We start from the raw sequence: 18,914 nt of genomic DNA on the forward strand, positions 1-18,914 counted from the left end.
TGTGTATGTCTTGGAATTAAAATCCCACTTGGAGTGGGAATGAAATGTGTGGATGCCGCCTGGGTTCTTAGCTCAGCTCAGAAGTTGGAATGCAGTGTCTCAAAGCATGAGCAGAGTGTCTCTGAGCATGAAACAGGGTGGCTGCTGTTCATTGCTTGAGCGCTGCACTTTACTTTATAGAGCTGAATTTATCTGGATGTAAACACATTCAGAGGAAAGACCTCAGTTTGCTCTGCATTGAAAAAAATAATCCAGTTTGATGCAACTTTAACTGCTCTTGGCTCCATGTCGTGGAATGTGGGATTAGTAGTTTGTTGCAGCACTGACAGAGATGACTAACAGCTCCTCAAACTACAGATCCCAAGTTCCATGCACAGAGCCATAATGGAAGTTAAAGTGGTGCCATGTGAGGTAAACGCTCAAACCCTTTTTTGTTTTGGGGTGGGGGGTTTTCTGGCCTCTCAAAATGGTGGCTCTTAGTTGGACCCCCCCCCCCCCTCCCCCCTCCCAAAATCGTGGCTACGTCCTCTTCAGAGGATCTTCAATGGTGGCTTCTAGCAAGCCATAGCAGTACATTTCTATACTGCTTACCTACACTAGCGGGTTTACAAGGTGTGTAAGCTAATTTCCCCAACACGCTGGGTACTCATTCTAGCGGTCTACAGAGGATGCCAGGCTGAGTCAACCCGGAGCCCCTGGCTGTATTGAACTCACACCTTGTGGTTTGTGAGTGAATGGCTGCAGTCAGGCATTATTTAACCACTGTGCCAACCTGGGCTTTTGTGTGAGAGAGCCATAACAAGGTATCAGCATTTGGACCTTTGCCCACAGAAACATCACAACAAGGTGGCTATAGCTGGTCATCTTTCAAATGGTGTCGAGCACCTTAATGCCAGGATGAGTGACAGTAGCAACCAGAAATGTCAGATTGAGGTTAAACATTATTTTTAAATACTAAGTCGTGGTTTACACATTCTAGGCTTCAAAAGTATCTTGTAAGCTTTACAGCTATGAAGTTTCTATTATGCTACTTGCATGCTCCAGAGCATCTTTGATCTATTGAGACATATATTTAGTTGAGATTATATTAGCTTTTCTGTATTAGTTTTAGAAGGGGAAATAGAGATCTACAGCTTTAAGAAAGGCAAGGATTGGGGAAATTCCCAGTGGTTCTTACTGTCTCTCTCCAGCTAGTTTCAGTTGTGTAGTAAAAGATTTCAGCCAAGTCAGACTGGAGAGAGTTTTTCCTTTGACAAGATAAGTCCAAGAGAAGAAGATAAAACCCACAAAAAAGAGAGAACAAGGTATTAAGAAAGACTATTGAGAGAGGAAGAGATCAGTTTATGTTATTTGCATTTGTAACCAGTAAAACCTTGAAAAAACTTAGAAATTTGTTGACAAGTCTTTTGTTCAGACTGTGTTCCTGAGGAGCCAGAGGCCTTTTACTACACCCCAAATCCCATAGCATTGCTCTTGGGACAAAAACACTACTCATTGCTTTAGAATTTCTTGTAAAAAAAAAATAAATTAAGCAAGAAAGAAAATTGTCCAAATCTGGAAAAAAAATCCCTTCTCAATTGCCTCCCAAACCATTTTTGATCCAACCATGTAGTGAGCTAAGGTAATGGATAAGCGAAAAAGTAATTAGTCATTTTGCCATTTTTCAAAATAAACATTGGTATTCTCAGAGAAAATAATGGGCATTACAGACTGCCCCTTTGGGGTGGCTGTCGTGCTCCTTTCCCGTGTTGATCGGGGCTCAGCTGCCACAACAGCAGCTCTGAGGCCCGATCCGCCGTTTTTCAGGCCGGAGGAAGCGTCAAAAGGCCACTTCCCCGCGCCTGGAAGGGTGTCCTTGGGCTTGAAGCCCAAGGACCACTGGCGGTGATGGGGAGAAGAGAAGGGACTTGGCCCCTTTCTCCTCTGCATCGCTGGGCGCAGCCATGTAAGGCTTCGACCAGGACGCAAACCTGGGAAGGGCTCAAATGGGCTCCTTCCAGGGCTGCAGAAAGGGCGCTATATGCGCTCTCGCGTGGCCCCACTACATCACAAACACGCCGCCCCGTTTAGAGGCGGCGGTCATGACGTCGTATGGTGGTGGCCATGTGGAACGGCCGCCGCCATTTGTGCATGCTCGTGCATCCTAGGGTGGGGGCGTCCGGAAGATGCCCCTTTGTAATCCTAGCACGCGTGGAGCGCACACTTTAGGGCCCGTCTGTAAGGGGCCAATGTTTAACACTTCAGAATCTACGGTTCAGAAGTTGTATGCCATGTATCAGTTGCTGAGGAACATAATGGTGGACTCTTTTTTCTAGAGGAAGCATGCTGCTGCCATGGAGCAGAGAACATGTGGTAGTAGGCTCTCCCTGGTTGCTGGCACTTAAACAGAGCTTAGATAGCTACTTGTTGGGCATGCTTTTTCAGTAGATTCCTGCACTGGTGTAGATACCTGATGGGATAACTTCAAAATCTATCATTATAGATGTATGAAGATGTAGTTGCACTCATGTCTATGGGCTTCCTGTTGACAACAGGGTCACCACTATGTGTAACGAATATTGGATTCAATGGGCCTTGGGTTTCATCTAGCATGGACACTCTTTGCTCTTTAATCTTATCTCCATCTTGTGGGTGCACCAACCATTATCTTTGGTTCCTGCAGTGTGAGATAGTCTGAGGAATGGGAAACTGTATGATTGATAGTCTTTCTCATCACACTGACCACCTATTTTGAAATGAAGCTGTGAACAGAGGTAATTGTAATGTGATGGCATAATCCCAAAGCTCCTTTAAAATGGGGATTGGTCATCAAGGACAAAGTGATATATTCTTCTTTAATCCTATTATGACCCATGGTTCACCTTGTGTAGTCAACAAAAAAGCCCATCTGGTGTTCGTATGTCCCCGACTATATAAAATGCTAATCAAATTCCTGCATTTCACCCAAGTTTCTGCTGCTAAGTCACGCACAAGGAATAACATTATGAGTTGATAATTCATTTCCATATTCCCTGCATCATATTTTACTTGCTGTTTGGTTTATGACCTTTAGAACCACCTTAGATTTTGACTGATGAATGGGTGGCTAATAAAGTTAGCAAATAAGCAATTTCTTCCCAGGGAAGGTCAGCAGAGGTCTTTGCAATCATTGCTCCTATTATACATTATATTTCGGTCAGAAGTCTTTAAACAGTGAAGGTTTTCAGACACAGAAACCATCGTTTTGATGAATGAGGTTTCTTTTAATAGCTGAAAGAAATGGAATCAAAGCAAGGAGATGTTAAAAAAATCCATCCTCTTTGTAGCAGCGGAGAGGAAATAACCTATTGTTGATATTGAATATGGAAAATACAGTGAAATCATAATGAGAGATGAGTTTCCTCTGGAGGAGAGGTTCAGTTTGCAAATAAACTCAATTGCATTCTAGCCTGCATATAGTGAGTGAGGCAAAGCAATATTTCTTTGAATTTCTTTTTATAAAGAAAGCTCCTTACACATCAGTAGGGGTATTATTGCAAGTAGCCCATTTAGTAGCACGAGGGCAGCTCATATGATTAGGACTCTTGATTGTAGCTCTCTTCTGCCTCTCTAAACCAGTGTTGAAATCACTACAAAAAATTGCACATAGAAGTCCAACTGGGTGATGGCAAGCAAAGCCAAAGTCATCTCTTTTCTGGGTAGAATGGCTGATAGATGTTCTTCATATATATTTGGAGCTGCTGCCTCAGATATATGTTATGGTTGCAACTTTGTCCCCTGGGAGGCACAGCATAAATTCCTGGGGAAACTTGGGCAACTATGGACATGTTTCAGGATTGCTTAACATGATTTTTTAACTTTTTATATGTGTTTCTCTTCTCATCAGTGTTGCCCCCTTTGCCAGGTACTGAGGATTCTTTCTCAATGCTGTGAATATCTGATTGCAAGAGGGTTATCGTTATTAATTAAAAAAAAAAAATGAAAATCAAGTCTGTATACTCCTTTCTTGCTATCTTGCATACTATAAGACAGAAAAGGCCACTAAATATCAGTATGAATAACAGTCACCCCTCCTTTTCCATACCTTTTCATGAAAACAAAGTTTCACTTATAGTTAAGCCCCATTGGTTTGAATTTAGATGCAGGGGATGTACAGGTGCGCACTGTGGGCATGCACCCAATTCATTCTACCTCCATTCATCCCTTGCCGCAACAACTCAAAAAGATACACCAAGGTATAATTGTGGAGTCAGTTTTCATATGTCAGTAACGGATGTCAGCCAGAGGTTCTTTGGTTGATGTGGATATGGTTAATGTTTCCCTGGATGCAGAACTCTACAAAACCATAGTGCTATGCTTACATGTCAGCTATCAAATAGTTCAAAAGTGTCAGCTTACATGTCAAACCAGAGACATTCTCTAGAGAATATATTCACATCAACATGGATGCAAAGAATTCTAAGGAGATTTTGGGAAGAAAATGAATGAACCTTGGAAATACTTTGTTTGCGTGAAGAAGAATGTGTTTGTGCTCTGTATGCTGAAAATCAATTATCATAGAATCATAGAATCATAGAGTTGGAAGAGACTGCAAGGGCCATCCAGTCAACCTCCTGCCATGCAGAAAAATCCAGATCAAAGCATCCCGACAGATGGCCATCCAGCCTCCGTTTGAAGACCTCCAAGGAGGGAGACTCCACGACACTCCTAGGAAGTGTGTTCCACTGTCGAACAGCCCTTACTGTCAGGAAATTCCTCCTAATGTTGAGGTGGAATCTCTTTTCCTGCAGTTTGCATCCATTGCTTTGGGTCCTAGTCTCTGGAGCAGCAGAAAACAAGCTTGCTCCCTCCTCAATATGACATCCCTTCAAATATTTAAACAGGGCTATCATATTACCTCTTAACCTTCTTTTCTCCAGGCTAAACATCCCGAGCTCCCTAAGGCGTTTCTCATAGGGCATGGTTTCCAGACCTTTCACCATTTTAGTCACCCTCCTTTGGACACGCTCCAGTTTCTCAATGTTCTTTTTAAATTGTGATGCCCAGAACTGGACACAATATTCCAGGTGGGGCCTGACCAGAGGAGAATATAGTGGCACTATTACTTCCCTTGATCTAGACACTATATGTCTATTGATGCAGCCTAAAATCGCATTGGCCTTGTTAGCTGCCGCATCGCACTGTTGACTCATGTTCAACTTGTGGTCTACTTGGACTCCTAGATCCCTTTCACATGTTGTCTCCTTAAGCCAGGTGTCCCCCATCCTATATCTGTGCATTTCATTTTTTCGCCCTAAGTGCAGTACCTTACATTTCTCCCTGTTGAAGTTCATTCTGTTAGCTGTGGCCCAGCTTTCTAGTCTATTCAGATCATTTTGAATTTTGATCGTGTCATCTGGAGTATTAGCTATTCCTCCTAATTTGGTGTCATCTACAAATTTGATAAGTATGCTCCCAATTCTGTCATCCAGGTCATTGATAAAGATGTTGAACAGTACTGGACCCAGGACAGAGCCCTGTGGGACTCCACTGGTTACTTCTCTCCAGGATGAAAAGGTGCCATTGTTGAGCCTTTGGGTTCGTCCGGTCAACCAGTTACAAATCCACTTAACAGTTGCCTTGTCTAGCCCACATTTTACAAGCTTGTTTGCAAGAATGTCATGGGGAACTTTGTCAAAGGCCTTACTGAAATCAAGATATACTATATCCACAGGATTCCCTTCATCTACCAAGCTGGTAATTTTATCAAAGAAAGAGATTAGATTTGTCTGGCATGATCTGTTTCTCTGAAACCCACGTTGATTTTTTGTGATTATGGCATTGCCTTCTAGATGTTCACAGACTCTCTGTTTAATGATCTGCTCCAGAATCTTTCCTGGTATTGATGTCAGACTAACTGGACGATAATTGTTGGGATCCTCTTTCTTCCCCTTTTTGAAGATGGGAACAACGTTTGCCCTCCTCCAGTCTGCTGGGACTTCTGTTCACCAGGAGTTTTCAAAGATTATTGCCAATGGCTCCGATATTACATTTGCCAGTTCTTTTAATACCCTTGGATATAGTTCATCTGGTCCTGGAGACTTAAATTCATTTAGATTAACAAGGAATTCCTGTACTATCTCTTTACTTATTTTGTGCTGAAAGTACCCTATTCTGTCCTCTGCTCCTTTATCCTCAGGTTGAGCACCCTTTGCCTTTTCTGAGAAGACTGAGGCAAAGAAGGTGTTGAGTAATTCTGCCTTTTCTCTGTCTTCTGTTAGCATTTTGCCATCTTCTCCACGCAGTGGCCCTACCGTTTCCTTCTTCTTCCTCTTGCTGCGGACATATCCATAAAAGCCCTTTTTGTTGTTCTTAACCTCTCTAGCAAGCCTGAGTTCATTCTGCGCTTTAGCTTTTCTGACCTTATCTCTACACATGCTAGCTATTTCTTTCAATTCTTCTTTGGTGATTTCCCCCTTTTTCCATTTCTTATACATGTTCCCTTTAAAATTTAGCTGAGCTGAAAGTTCCTTTGTTATCCATCCTGGGTTCTTGCGACACCTCCCATTTTTCTTTCTCACTGGAACTGTCTGAAATTGTGCCTTCAGTACCTCCCTTTTGAGAAACTCCCATCCATCTTGAACTCCCTTCTCTTTTAGTATTCCTGACCATGGGATCTCCCCCCAGTATTTCTCTAAGTTTACTGAAATCCGCTCTACTGAAGTCTAGAATGCGTGTCTGACTATGCTTGGCTTCTCCTTTCCACTGTATAACAAACTCCAGGAGAACATGGTCACTTCCACCTAACGATCCCACTACTTGCACCCCATTAACCAAGTCATCCTTGTTGGTTAGGATCAGATCTAAAATAGCTGACCCCCTTGTTGCCTCTTCCACCTTTTGGACCATGAAATTGTCTTCCAGGCAAGTGAGGAATTTGTTAGGCCTTGAGGATTTTGCTGAGTTTGACTTCCAGAAAATATCAGGATAGTTGAAGTCGCCCATCACTACTACATCTCTCTTTTCTGACTGTGTGGTCATCTGTTCTAGAAAGATATCATCCAATTCCTCAGTCTGACTTGGGGGTCTGTAGTAGACTCCCACCATAACATCCTTGTTGTTTCCCTGCCCTTTAATTTTTATCCAGATGCTCTCCACCTGGCTTCCATGATTGATGTCCTGGATCTCTTCCCTGGTGTAAATGTTCCTGACATATAGGGCTATTTCTCCTCCTTTCCTGTTTGGCCTGTTTCTCTTGAAAATATTATACCCCCCTATTTCCACATTCCAATCATGAGACTCATCCCACCAGGTTTCAGTGATGCCTATTATATCATATTTGCTTTGTTGTACTAGGAGTTGAAGTTCATCGTGCTTATTTCCCATGCTCTGTGCATTAGTGTAGAGGCATCTAAGACCATGTGTTCCCTTTACTTGCTGCCTGTGCAAGTTCTTTTGCCTCCCACTGTTGGGTCCTTGCACTGTTTGTCTTGTTCCCTCTCTGTCAGTTTGACTATCTTCTCCAGCCTTTTTGTCTTCCAGAATACTGTCTCCCTCCCCCACATAACTCAGTTTAAAGCCCTCCTGATCAAATTCTTGAGGCTATTGGCAAAAATGTTTTTGCCAACTGGCGTGAGATGCAACCCATCCCATGCCAGAAGTCCCTCCTCATGGAACCGCAGCCCATGGTCCAAGAATCCAAATTGTTCTTGGCGGCACCATCTACGGAGCCAGTTATTTACATCCGCTATTTTCTTCTCCCTTCCTGGACCATGCTCTTCGACTGGGAGAAGAGAGGAGATGACAACCTGTGCATCCACCTCTTTCAACTTCCTACCCAAAGCCTCATAATCCCTTATGATATTCTGAAGGCTATGCCTTGCAGTATCATTGGTTCCCACATGAATCAAAAGAAAGGGGTAATGGTCAGTAGGCTTGACCAGTCTTGTCAGCCTCTCTGTCACATCATGGATCTTTGCCCCAGGGAGACAGCACACCTCCCGAGACATCTTGTCAGGCCCACAAACCACTGGTTCAGTGCCTCTCAGCAAAGAGTCCCCGATGACCACCACACGCCTCCTCCGAGGCTTAGCAGTGGCCGTTCCCTTTGGTGGAGCTCTCTGGGTCCCCTGCTCTGTCCCTGAGGTCTGTCCCTGCTGTTGTTCTTCATCATCCTTGATAGTAGAGAGAGATTGAAATTGATTCTGTAGCTGTAAGCTTACAGAATGTTCCCTGGTTTCCCTACTTCTGTGTGTGACCGTCCTCCAACTATCTACTTCTGTTGTGTGTGAAGTGACCTCCTCTTCCCCAGCAACTTCATCTGTGTGTTTCCTGTCCAGGACCATCTGGTCCGTTCTGGTCAGGAAAACCTCTTCCTCCCTATGATGCTGAAGTGTAGCGACCTGGACCTCCAGCTGCTGTACTTTCTCTTCTAAGAGGGCTACCAACTTGCACTTGGGGCAGGTAAAGTTCTCCATATCCCTAGGCAAGAAGACAAACATCCCACAGGTGTTGCAGGTGACTGCAGCAGGGCCTTCAGTGTCCATATTGAGAAGTCTTAAGGAAGCTCTGAACAAAACTGTGGGTTTCCCCTGCTAAACACCAGTGTAAAGACCCCCTGATGGCTTGGCCTTTGTCCCCAAACTCTGTCCTTGAGTTCAGTTCACTGCCCTTATAGTTATGTAGACTAGCTCCTTTCAGAGCAAGTCTCTGACTCACTTCCTCTGAGCAGAAGTACCCACAAGCCCCTTAAGGAAAAGGGAAAAGAAAATGTGGAAAATTAAAGGGCCCCCTCTAACAATGTTCTCAGGCCAGCTTCTCCTATGTACTCCAAATCCTCCTTGACTATATAACAATTTAAAATAAATAAATAAATAAATAAATAATTCACGTGCCATTAGGTGCGTGCCTCACCCAGCACTTAAAGAGAATTAGGCTTCTGTCCACTCCCACCAAGATCCACAACAATATCCCAAGTTTAAAAAGGTCAGATCTCACAAAGCACAAAAAGTAATTATTGAATTACTAGTTACTGGAGAGGCTTTGGTTCTTAAATGTTCACGACCCTTCTACCTTTTGTTATTAAAAGGTTAATTTGCTTAAAATTTGAGAGTATCATGGCAAGTCACATGTGCAATTTCATTAAGAAATCTCTTACTTTGTCTCTCTCCCTTCTCCACAATAATTCATATAGTAAAAAGTGGGCTGGTGTAACTCCTGTGAATTACTGGTTTGGCCCAATGGGTGGGAAAACCTTAAATTAGAGTTTGTACATACTAGTTCCATTCAGAAAGAATAGGTGGAGAGGAGAGGAGCTGCAATTGCCAGGGAGATAGATTAGGCCCTTGTCACTTTGAAAATGGTAGTAAGATTTTTCAACTTTATATTTAGGAGAGGATAGCAGGGAAAATCCCTTGTAGTAGAATTTTTATTATATAGTTGCACCTATTTTGAATTTTTAGCAATTATATACATGCAGAAGAGTTTTACAATCAAGTCCAGGACATTAGCACCTTATTGTATGCATATGTGTTCAGTTTAGTATATAATTTGTTGTGTTGTTGTTTTGTTACTGTTTGCAATACTCATTTATTATTAGCACCATAGAACTGATGGAATAAATACATGTGCAAAGAATAGTTATTAATCTGACTTACACAGTCAGCTGAAGACAATTGTTCTGTGCCATTTCATGTCCAGAAGTCAAGTCAGGTAGATTTTATTTTAACATTGGAAACAGAAGCACATCCTTCACCACATCTGAAAGCAGCAGGCTAGCTTGTATAAAGTGGATGTGGTCAACAAAGCTCTGCCTGGATGGCTCTCTAAGTTCTCCCCTTCAAGATACAGAAAAATTGTGGGAGACAGGAGAAATGACATGGGGATTGCATCTTTCACCTAAGACTACCATCTCACTCACTAGATAAGGGTAGGGTGGCCAGCTTGGTCACCTTAGTAAAGAAATGAGAAAAGAAATTGACATTATTCTCTTTGCTTGAGAAGAAGGAGTTGTTAATTAGGAAACTGGTAGTAAGAAATGTCTTCTGAGCTGGAGGTGACCTTTCCCTCACAGTAAAAGCTGCAATGCTTTTTGTCTGAAATTGGAACTAGGAATCTCTTTAAAAGCCTCCACAAAAGCGAACAACAGTCATTATGAAAGAGATACAAAAGCTGCAAGAATGGACCACATTAAAAAGAAAAGGGAATTAGAGGCAATCTCTTGTTCCCATCAAGGGATATTTTTATCACAAGTGAAGTTTAAATCTTGGGTCCTTTCAATTCATCGAAAGTCTCCTCTCACATCTTAGAATTGTGAAGCAGATTGTTGGCTATGGGAAAAAATGGCTTTTTGGTATTCCACTAGGTTAAAATAGAATAAATGCTGGGCTCATGTGTCAGCCTAGGGCTTCTTCAGGTGCAGGTGAATCCTTGAGTACTGTAATTCTGTTTCATTCTCTTGTGTGTGGAATGAAAGGCTCTGTGAGAATGTAAGAGATGATGTACGGAATATTCCAAATAAACCAACTGGACTCCCCCCCCCCCGGTTAATGTAGAATAACTCAGAGGTCACACCTATTTTAATTTAAAACACACACCCTAAATTTCAAGGAGTCCAAGGTCATATGAAAGCTCATCTCTAATTATTTTCATTAGACTACTGCAGGGGTAGGCAACCTACGGCCTGTGGGCCGGATGTGGCCCGGCAAGGCCTTGGGACCAGCCCCAGCCCGGTCCTGCCGCCGATTGCCGCCGGAGCCTTTGGCCTCTCGCGTGAGGGCGTGGGACCTTTGGCCTATCAGGAGGAGGCGGCAAGGGGGGGCAAGTGGCGGGCAAGGGGGGCAATTGTCTATAGAAGCCTCAGAAACATGCATTTATATTAACATTTTTAAAAAAATCAGGAATTTTTTCCGTGTGTCCTCCCTTTTTTAAAAAAGTGTCCTCCATGTGAAAATTTTGTCCTACATTTGTCCCGGTTTATTTATTTATTTAATTTTTTAAAAATTATTTAATTATTTATTTTTTGGCTTCGGCCCCCCAGTTGTCTGAGGGACAGCAGCCCAGCCCCCAGCTCAAAAAGGTTGCCTACCCTTGGACTACTGTTTAACAAATCTTAGAGATCAGAACAAGTTTTACAGGGCATATTTGTCTCTGCTGAATACCCTCAACACATTTTAAAGACTATTTTCTGTCTTACAAAATTGAAAGGTACACTCAGAATCCCACTGCTTTCCACTCCAATTCTGAAAGGTGCCACATGACAGTACAAAGAACAGAGTCAGCTTGCTTTCATATGTGTTAAAAAAAACCTTTGCATATTCAAATGCTGGGAATGTCATCTACTTTGTTCAGACAGAAGACATCATGCCAGAGTTTAGTGTTGACTTATAAAATTCCATTTTCTGAGCTGACTGTCTAGAAGCGCTGTGATAGTTAAATTTATTTATAGAAATTATATTTGCAGTTCATAATGTGAATATTTCATGTATAACCAAAGAAAATAGACAATTTATTTATTTAGTTAAAACGTATAGCCAGTCTTTGTCCTAAGGGTACATTCTATTAAAAGAGAATAAAGCGGGGCTAAAGTAGTGCTGGCCATGTGCTTTGGTGAAGGGAAGTATAAATGGAAGGATTTGTCCTTCCCTAGGTTTATACAGAGTCTGAGTTTGTTAAACACTGATGGAAAATAAGCAGGGCTAGCACAAAAGGTTTTGCTCACTGAGGATAAGATGATACATACGTAAGTGAACTGGAAAGTAATTGTACTTCAACACTATTGCACATAAACTGTCCTGTCCCAGAGGGCTCAGGAGAAACAACCAGGGGGACTGCTACTACTGTCCCTTTATATCTGCCACCAGTGGTAGGTTCTTCATTCTGCCTAATAGTTGGACAAGCATCAACAATAAGATTTTCCTCAATCACCACTCAGTAGTTTATCCAGTTAGATTTTGGTTGATTGCCTATTTTATTTATGCATGTTAAGAATTTACATTTTTGAGCAAATATTCACAGTGACACATAATCCAACTGAAATAATACTGGAAAAAATCCAGTGCTGTTTGTGATGAAATTTCTCTCCAGGTTGGTCCTGCAGTTCTAGCCCTAGTGCTTTTGTGACTCACTTGGTACTTTAACCCTTAAGATCCTTCCCTAGATCTTGTACTCAGGCCTCAAGGTGGTGGCTAAACTGGACAAGTGGCTATGTGGGTCAATGGGTTCATTGTGGTAAAGCATGACCAGTCTTCCCTTTTGATTCTTCAGTGAAAATAATCAGACAGTGTTGTAGAAAATAAAAATAGCCAAAATGTATAACAATTAAACACGAACTCCCTGAACTCTGTCCACATTCCCAGCTCCCAAATGTAAATTCAGATCTTATTCTTTTCTTTCCTTCTAATCAACCTTTACTTTAGTTTTTTGTGGGGTTTTCGGATGACTGTGTTCTGGAAGAGTTTATTCCTGATGTTTCACCAGAATCTGTGGCTGGCATCTGCAGAGAATGCTGGCATGGAAGTAAGTGGGGTATATATACTGTGTGACCCATGGTTGAGAGGAAGTGATTTACATGTTAATCTCTGTGTTGGTCTGTTATTGAATGGCAAGGCCTCAGGGTGTCTATTTAATTAGTGATCCATTGCCTGCTGGGAAACCCCCTCACTCTGGGTAGTTTTCATTTGCATGGGCTGGGTCTTGGTTTTATTCTTTTTCAGGACTGGTAGCCAAACTTTGTTGACTGTTGAAGTTGTCAAGGTGTTGAAGTCGAAGGCTTTCATGGCTGGCATCCATAGTTTTTTGTGGGCTTTTCAGGCTGTGTGGCCATGTTCCGGAACAGCTGAAGAAATCAAAAATTCAAAGGTCAGCAGGAAAGATCATGGACACAGTTTTTTGGGATAAGGAAGTTATTTTGATGACTGACTATCTTCAGAAGAGCCAAACAGTTAGTACAGATTATTACTCTAACTTGTTGTGCAAATTAAGAGAGGTATTGAAGGAAAACTGGTGAGGGAAGCTGAGGAAACGTGTTCTCTTTTTCAGGACAATGAATCTGCTCACAGTGCTGGCAAGACAATTTATGTTTTGAAAAAAAAAGTGGTTTGAGTGCCTAGCCCATCCAAACTACTCACCACATCTGGCTCCATCTATTTCCTATCTTGTTCTATTCCAAAGATTGGAAAGAATTTGAAAGGAAGAAAGTTTTTGAATGAGTCATAGCTGATAGCACCAGCAGAGCAGTATTTCAGTGATCAGACATCATCATTTTTTGCAAGGGTTAAATAAAATTGAGAAATGATGTACTAGGTGCACTGAACTTCAGGGTGAATATGTGAAATGGCATGTAAGTTTCATGGCTCTAGGTCATTCTCTTCTTGGTCAGGCCAAGAACTTTTCAGCATCCCTAGTATATTATGGTTATGATGATGAAAAGAGTCAGACTTTCAGTGTCATGTATATGGCCCACAAGTGGAGAATGACTGTTCTTTTCCCAGTAATATCCCTTTCCTCTCTCCTTGTGATGATCTACATAGCAAGTTAAAAAAAAAAGCAACCCTACTCCCCTCTGCAGGGATGCAGTGGCTGAAGTGTTTAAGACACTGACTCTGTTGATTGCAAGATTGACAGGTTGGCAGTTTGAATCCCGGGTGCTGCATGATGGGCTGAGCTCCTGTCACTAGTCTCAGCTTCTGCCAACCTAGCGGTTCAAAAGCATGCAAATGTAAGTAGATAAATAGGTACCACTTCTCAGTGGGAAGATCATAGAATCATAGAATCATAGAATAATAGAGTTGGAAGAAACCGCAAGGGCCATCCAGTCCAACCTCCTGCCATGCAGGAAATCCAAATCAAAGCATCCCTAACAGATGGCCATCCAGCCTTTGTTTGAAGACCTCCAAGGAGGGAGACTCCACTACACTCCAAGGGAGTGTGTTCCACTGTCGGACAGCCCTTACTGTAAGGAAGTTCTTCCTAATGTTGAGGTGGAATCTCTTTTCCTGCAGCTTGCATCCATTGCTCTGCATTCTAGTCTCTTGAGCAGCAGAAAACAAACTTGCTTCCTCCTCAATATGACATCCCTTCAAATATTTAAACAGGGCTATCATATCACCTCTTAATCTTCTCTTCTCCAGGCTAAACATCCCCAGCTCACTAAGTCGTTCCTCATAGGACATGGTTTCCAGACCCTTCACCATTTTAGTCGCCCTCCTTTGGACACGCTCCAGTTTCTCAATGTCCTTTTTTTAATTGTGGTGCCCAGAACTGGACACAATATTCCAGGTGGGGCCTGACCAGAGCAGAACAGAGTAGCACTATTACTTCCCGTGATCTAGACACTATACTTCTATTGATGCAGTCTAAAATCGCAGTGGCCTTATAAGCTGCCACATTGCACTGTTGAATCATGTTCAACTTGTGGTCTACTTGGACTCCTAGATCCCTTTCACATGAAGTTTCATTCAGCCAGGTGTCCCGCATCCTATATCTGTGCATTTTATTTATCTGCCCTAAGTGCAGTACCTTACATTTCTCCGTGTTGAATTTCATTTTGTTAGCTGTGGCCCAGCCTTCTAGTCTATTCAGGTTATTTTGAATTTTGATCCTGTCCTCTGGGGTATTAGCTATTCCTCCTAATTTTGTGTCATCTGCAAATTTGATATGCTCCCAATTCTGTCATCCAGGTCATTGATAAAGATGTTGAATAACACTGGGCCCAGGACAGAGCCCTGTGGGACCCCACTGGTCACTTCTCTCCAGGATAACAGCGTTCAGTGCTGTCATGTTGACTACATGACCACCAGAGCAGTCCTTTGATAACACTGGCTCTTCAGCTTAGAAATGGAGATAAGCACCGCTCCCTACAGTCAGTTATGACTAGACATTCATGTCAAGGGACTACCTTTACCTTTTTACCTTTACTGCTCTCCCCACGTAGTACTTTGGACCAATCTTTGTGATTCTCATGAATTTACATTTCAAAAGAGCCAGACTGTTCAAATGAGGAAGACCTTTAAAACAACAACAACAACTTTGCATTTGTATGCATGTTAGAGAACAAAAAACTGAGATCACAAATTCTAAGACATTCCTTTTCTTATCTGGATGTAGAATGACAGTGGAAATCTTTATGGTTATTTAATATGGAATTATATAAATAGAGGCTGCCATACTTTGTCCACATCATAAGAGAGCATGACTCATTAGAAAATACAATGAGGCTAGGAAAGGTAGAAGCCAGAAGAAAGAGAGGAAGGCCACAGACAACATGGCTAGACTCAATCCAGGAGGCCAGGGGCCTGAGTCTGCAGGACCTAAGCAGAGTGGTAGATGACAGGCCAAGCAGGGAAGGCAACAAGCTCCAATAGTTGCACCATAGTTGCCCCCATCCATGTAACGGGTTTTTATCCTAATATTAGTGCCTAAAAAAAATCCCAGTTTAGAGGGCCTCTGGCAAGCCAATCCTGTGGAGCAAACCTGAGATGAAGTTCCCTGCCCTAAAGATTTGTTCAATTCCCTCCACACCTTTCTTTCCTGAATTGACATTTGGCACTCTCATACTGCTATTCGAACTTGTGACAAACACCAGGAATTTTTGTGTTTTTATATGTTTTATGCAAAATCTAGGCCTCACCTTAGAGCTAGCATGGTGTAGTGGCTTGAGTGTTGGACTATGACTTGGAAAATAGGGTCCGAATGCCAGCTTGGCCATGAAAACCAACTGGGTGGCCTTGGACAAGTCACATGCTCTATGTCTGAGGGGATTACCTCCTTGGAACAAATCTTTCCAAGAAAACCCCATGATAGGTTCACCTTAGGGTCACCATAAATCAGAAACATCTTAAAGGCACACAACAACAACAAGAACAACAAGCCCTCACCTTATTTGGAAACAGAAACTGGCATTGGAATAAGGCTATGTACAACAAGTTAAGAGGCTGTTCACAGCCATTTACTTGTGGCTTTGATTTAATGAATTGACCCTGTAAAGGGGATCCTTCCTCCCTGCTTCATGAACTGGTACTATAGTTACACTTTATTCTGACAATCCTACTAGAGAGGCCCCTTCCCCACCACCACTCCCTTTGTGTCGTGTCTTTTTAGATTGTAAGCCTGAGGGCAGGGAACTGTCCAATTAAAAAGATTGTATGTACAGCGCTGTGTAAATTTACAGTGCTTTATAAATAAAGGTTAATAATAATAATAATAATAATGACAATAAAAAACAAAATAAAAAACAAATATAATTTTTTAAAAAAACTATAAATGAGAAATGTAGGATACAGACCTGAAATGATTGTACATTAGTACAATGCGATTTAGGACTTTTAAAAATCTCCCTATAGCATCATTGGCTATAATGACATAATCACGCCTATCACATAATGCCATCCCCCTCTTGTTTCTGCCTTGCATTCAAAGTGTGGTTAGCCAGCACCTTGTCACTGGTAGAAAAACTTGTCAATAAGCTCTCAATAGCATCAGTATAGTGCTAGTGCACAGCTGTGGTAAGTCACTCCTCTGGCAGTTCCAAGACTGTGCAGTCATGTAATGTCAGGGTCACCTCCTTTCCCTGACTCCCTTCCCCTTCGCTAAGCAGCTTTTAAAAACAAACTCTTTCTTTCTTTCTTTTTCTTTTTCTTTTTCTTTTTCTTTGGTTAAACTGCATTTGCAAAACTGGAATTGCATTAAAAAAACATGCCCCACATAAATGCAAGGTGTGCTGGGTAGGGTGTAGGGCAGGGTGGCAAGGTTAAGGACAAGGGCAGAACAGAGTGTGAGAGGTCAGAAAAAGCCTGGTCACACTAATGGAGGGACATGCAGTAGATAAAAATGTTTAAAACACATTAAAACATACATTCTGTAAGCTTGTACATAAAAGGGACTCTAAATCATCTACATTGCAAAAGGTACTCTAAATCATCTACATTCCCAGTTCTTTGAATTAGGTCTGTAAAGGGCTATTCTGGGAAAGGAGGGGTGTGGGTTACACAAACACATTTTTAAAAACCCACTCTTGAAAAACGTAGCTCTTGTGACCTGCAAATGTCAGGCCAAATAAAGGGAGATGTCAGAAAGAAGGATTAAAGTCTAGCCTATAGATGTGACAAAATGCTCTCCATATCCTACTGTTATTTTTGCTTTGGTATGTTACAGGTACCGTTAAGTGGCATTCTTTAGTGCCTGTACTGTACCTTATTATTCTTGTCATGTTTTTCAGTGATTTTACATTGTTTTAATATGATGATTGATTTAATTGTTCTTTAAAACTCTTACTATTAGAGTTATTTTTTAAAAAGGTGTACTTTGTTTTAATTCATGAGGTGAGCCTACTTGGGTAACATGCTGGGAGAAAGTAAGAATATAAAATAAATTTCCCCCCTCCCCCTGTAAATTAAGAGGGAAACTATTTGGTATTTGGTAAGTTGCCTGTAATCCTTGAGCAACTGACAGATTTTGGCTACATAATATGGCATTAACTGGTCTCCTTAAATATTCTAACATAGGAATGTTCTTTGTCATATTAACCTAATTGGTAGCATATGGTTTACAAATGCCACATTGTATTGTAACAATATACACAGCCTCCAATATGGGCTGTGAGTGTATAGAGGCTTCTGATGCTGATATGTTTATTATAACTCGCTCCATTTTCTTTTTTAAGATGTTCAAACACTTCTGCAAAATCTACTTTTAATATGAAGTCTACTTTAATACTTATATTCTTGCAGATTTATGTTGATTGTTACCTTTGCAGAAGTTATGTTGATTCATTTTTAGCATGGCTCATCCTTGTGTATATTTGACAGTTCTATCTTTAACTTGAAAACTTACCTAATGTTGTTCAGATTCGGCTTATGATCTAAAGGAACCAGCATTATTCCTAGAGTCAAAGCATCTACAGTCCTTAAAATTTGGTTCACACCAGATTCCATGCAAGCTCCATGAAAAATAGACCCAAACCAGTAATTTTACAAAACAAATAAACGTAAGTTTCCTGATCAGTTCTGAACTTGCACAAAAATATTTAGGATGTCCACCTAAGTATAAGTATCAGCTTCAGTCAAAACTGGTTCATGAATGTTTATTCTAGAGCAAAAATTAAATAAATTCAAAGTGTATCGTTAGGAGGCAACTTGAAGCAATGGGTACATAAAGTTCAAAGTCTTATTATGGTTTTGTTTTGATTTCATTGGGTGACACAACACATCTAGTGACTATTATGTTGTTTATGTGACTATCATGTTGTTTATCTAGTAACTATTATGTTGTAGAGCATATAGCATGACCGATGTTTGAAATTATAGTACTGACAAACTCTTGTCATCAGTTTTCCTAGAACATATGATAAACAAGCTGTAAAATTGGTTTCCTCCTGGATCACTTTTTAGAAACAGGTGTTACTTTATTCCCTTTCCAGTCCTGTAGTATAGAAGTTGATTTTAGTGACATGTGAACATATATTTATTGGGAGATCAGAAAATTTACTTTTGAGTTCTTTCTGAACCAACTGGATACCTTCTGGACCTGGAAATATTAGCTAAGGCATGATCACTTGTCCTTTATCTTCACCAGTGAGGACAGTATTTTCTTTTTGGCTTGTACAATTTCTTTTCTCCTTCAGTAATTTTTTAACTCCATTGTCATCAAACAGTGCAACTTCATCTCTGCTTGATTTCCTACTGTCTCAGGATCCTAGGGTGAGGCGCGCCATATGCAGCTTTCAGCATACGCTGAAAGCCACACACCTGAAGAGGCAATGGCATGTGTGCCGTGGGCATGAGCCCTATTGTTTTCAATGGGGCTCCACTATATGTGGTACTTCCCTTGTGCAGGGGGGGGAGGGTTTCCAGAATGGATCCCCCGTGTAAGGGAAGGGTGCACTGTAACTGCTCCATTTTGGTTTGTTGAATCGACCCTGCACAACTGTGCAGCCTGGAGGACGCCGGCCCGGACCATCT

Source organism: Sceloporus undulatus, chromosome 2 (genome assembly GCF_019175285.1).
Source record: "Sceloporus undulatus isolate JIND9_A2432 ecotype Alabama chromosome 2, SceUnd_v1.1, whole genome shotgun sequence".
Lineage (NCBI taxonomy): Eukaryota > Metazoa > Chordata > Lepidosauria > Squamata > Phrynosomatidae > Sceloporus > Sceloporus undulatus.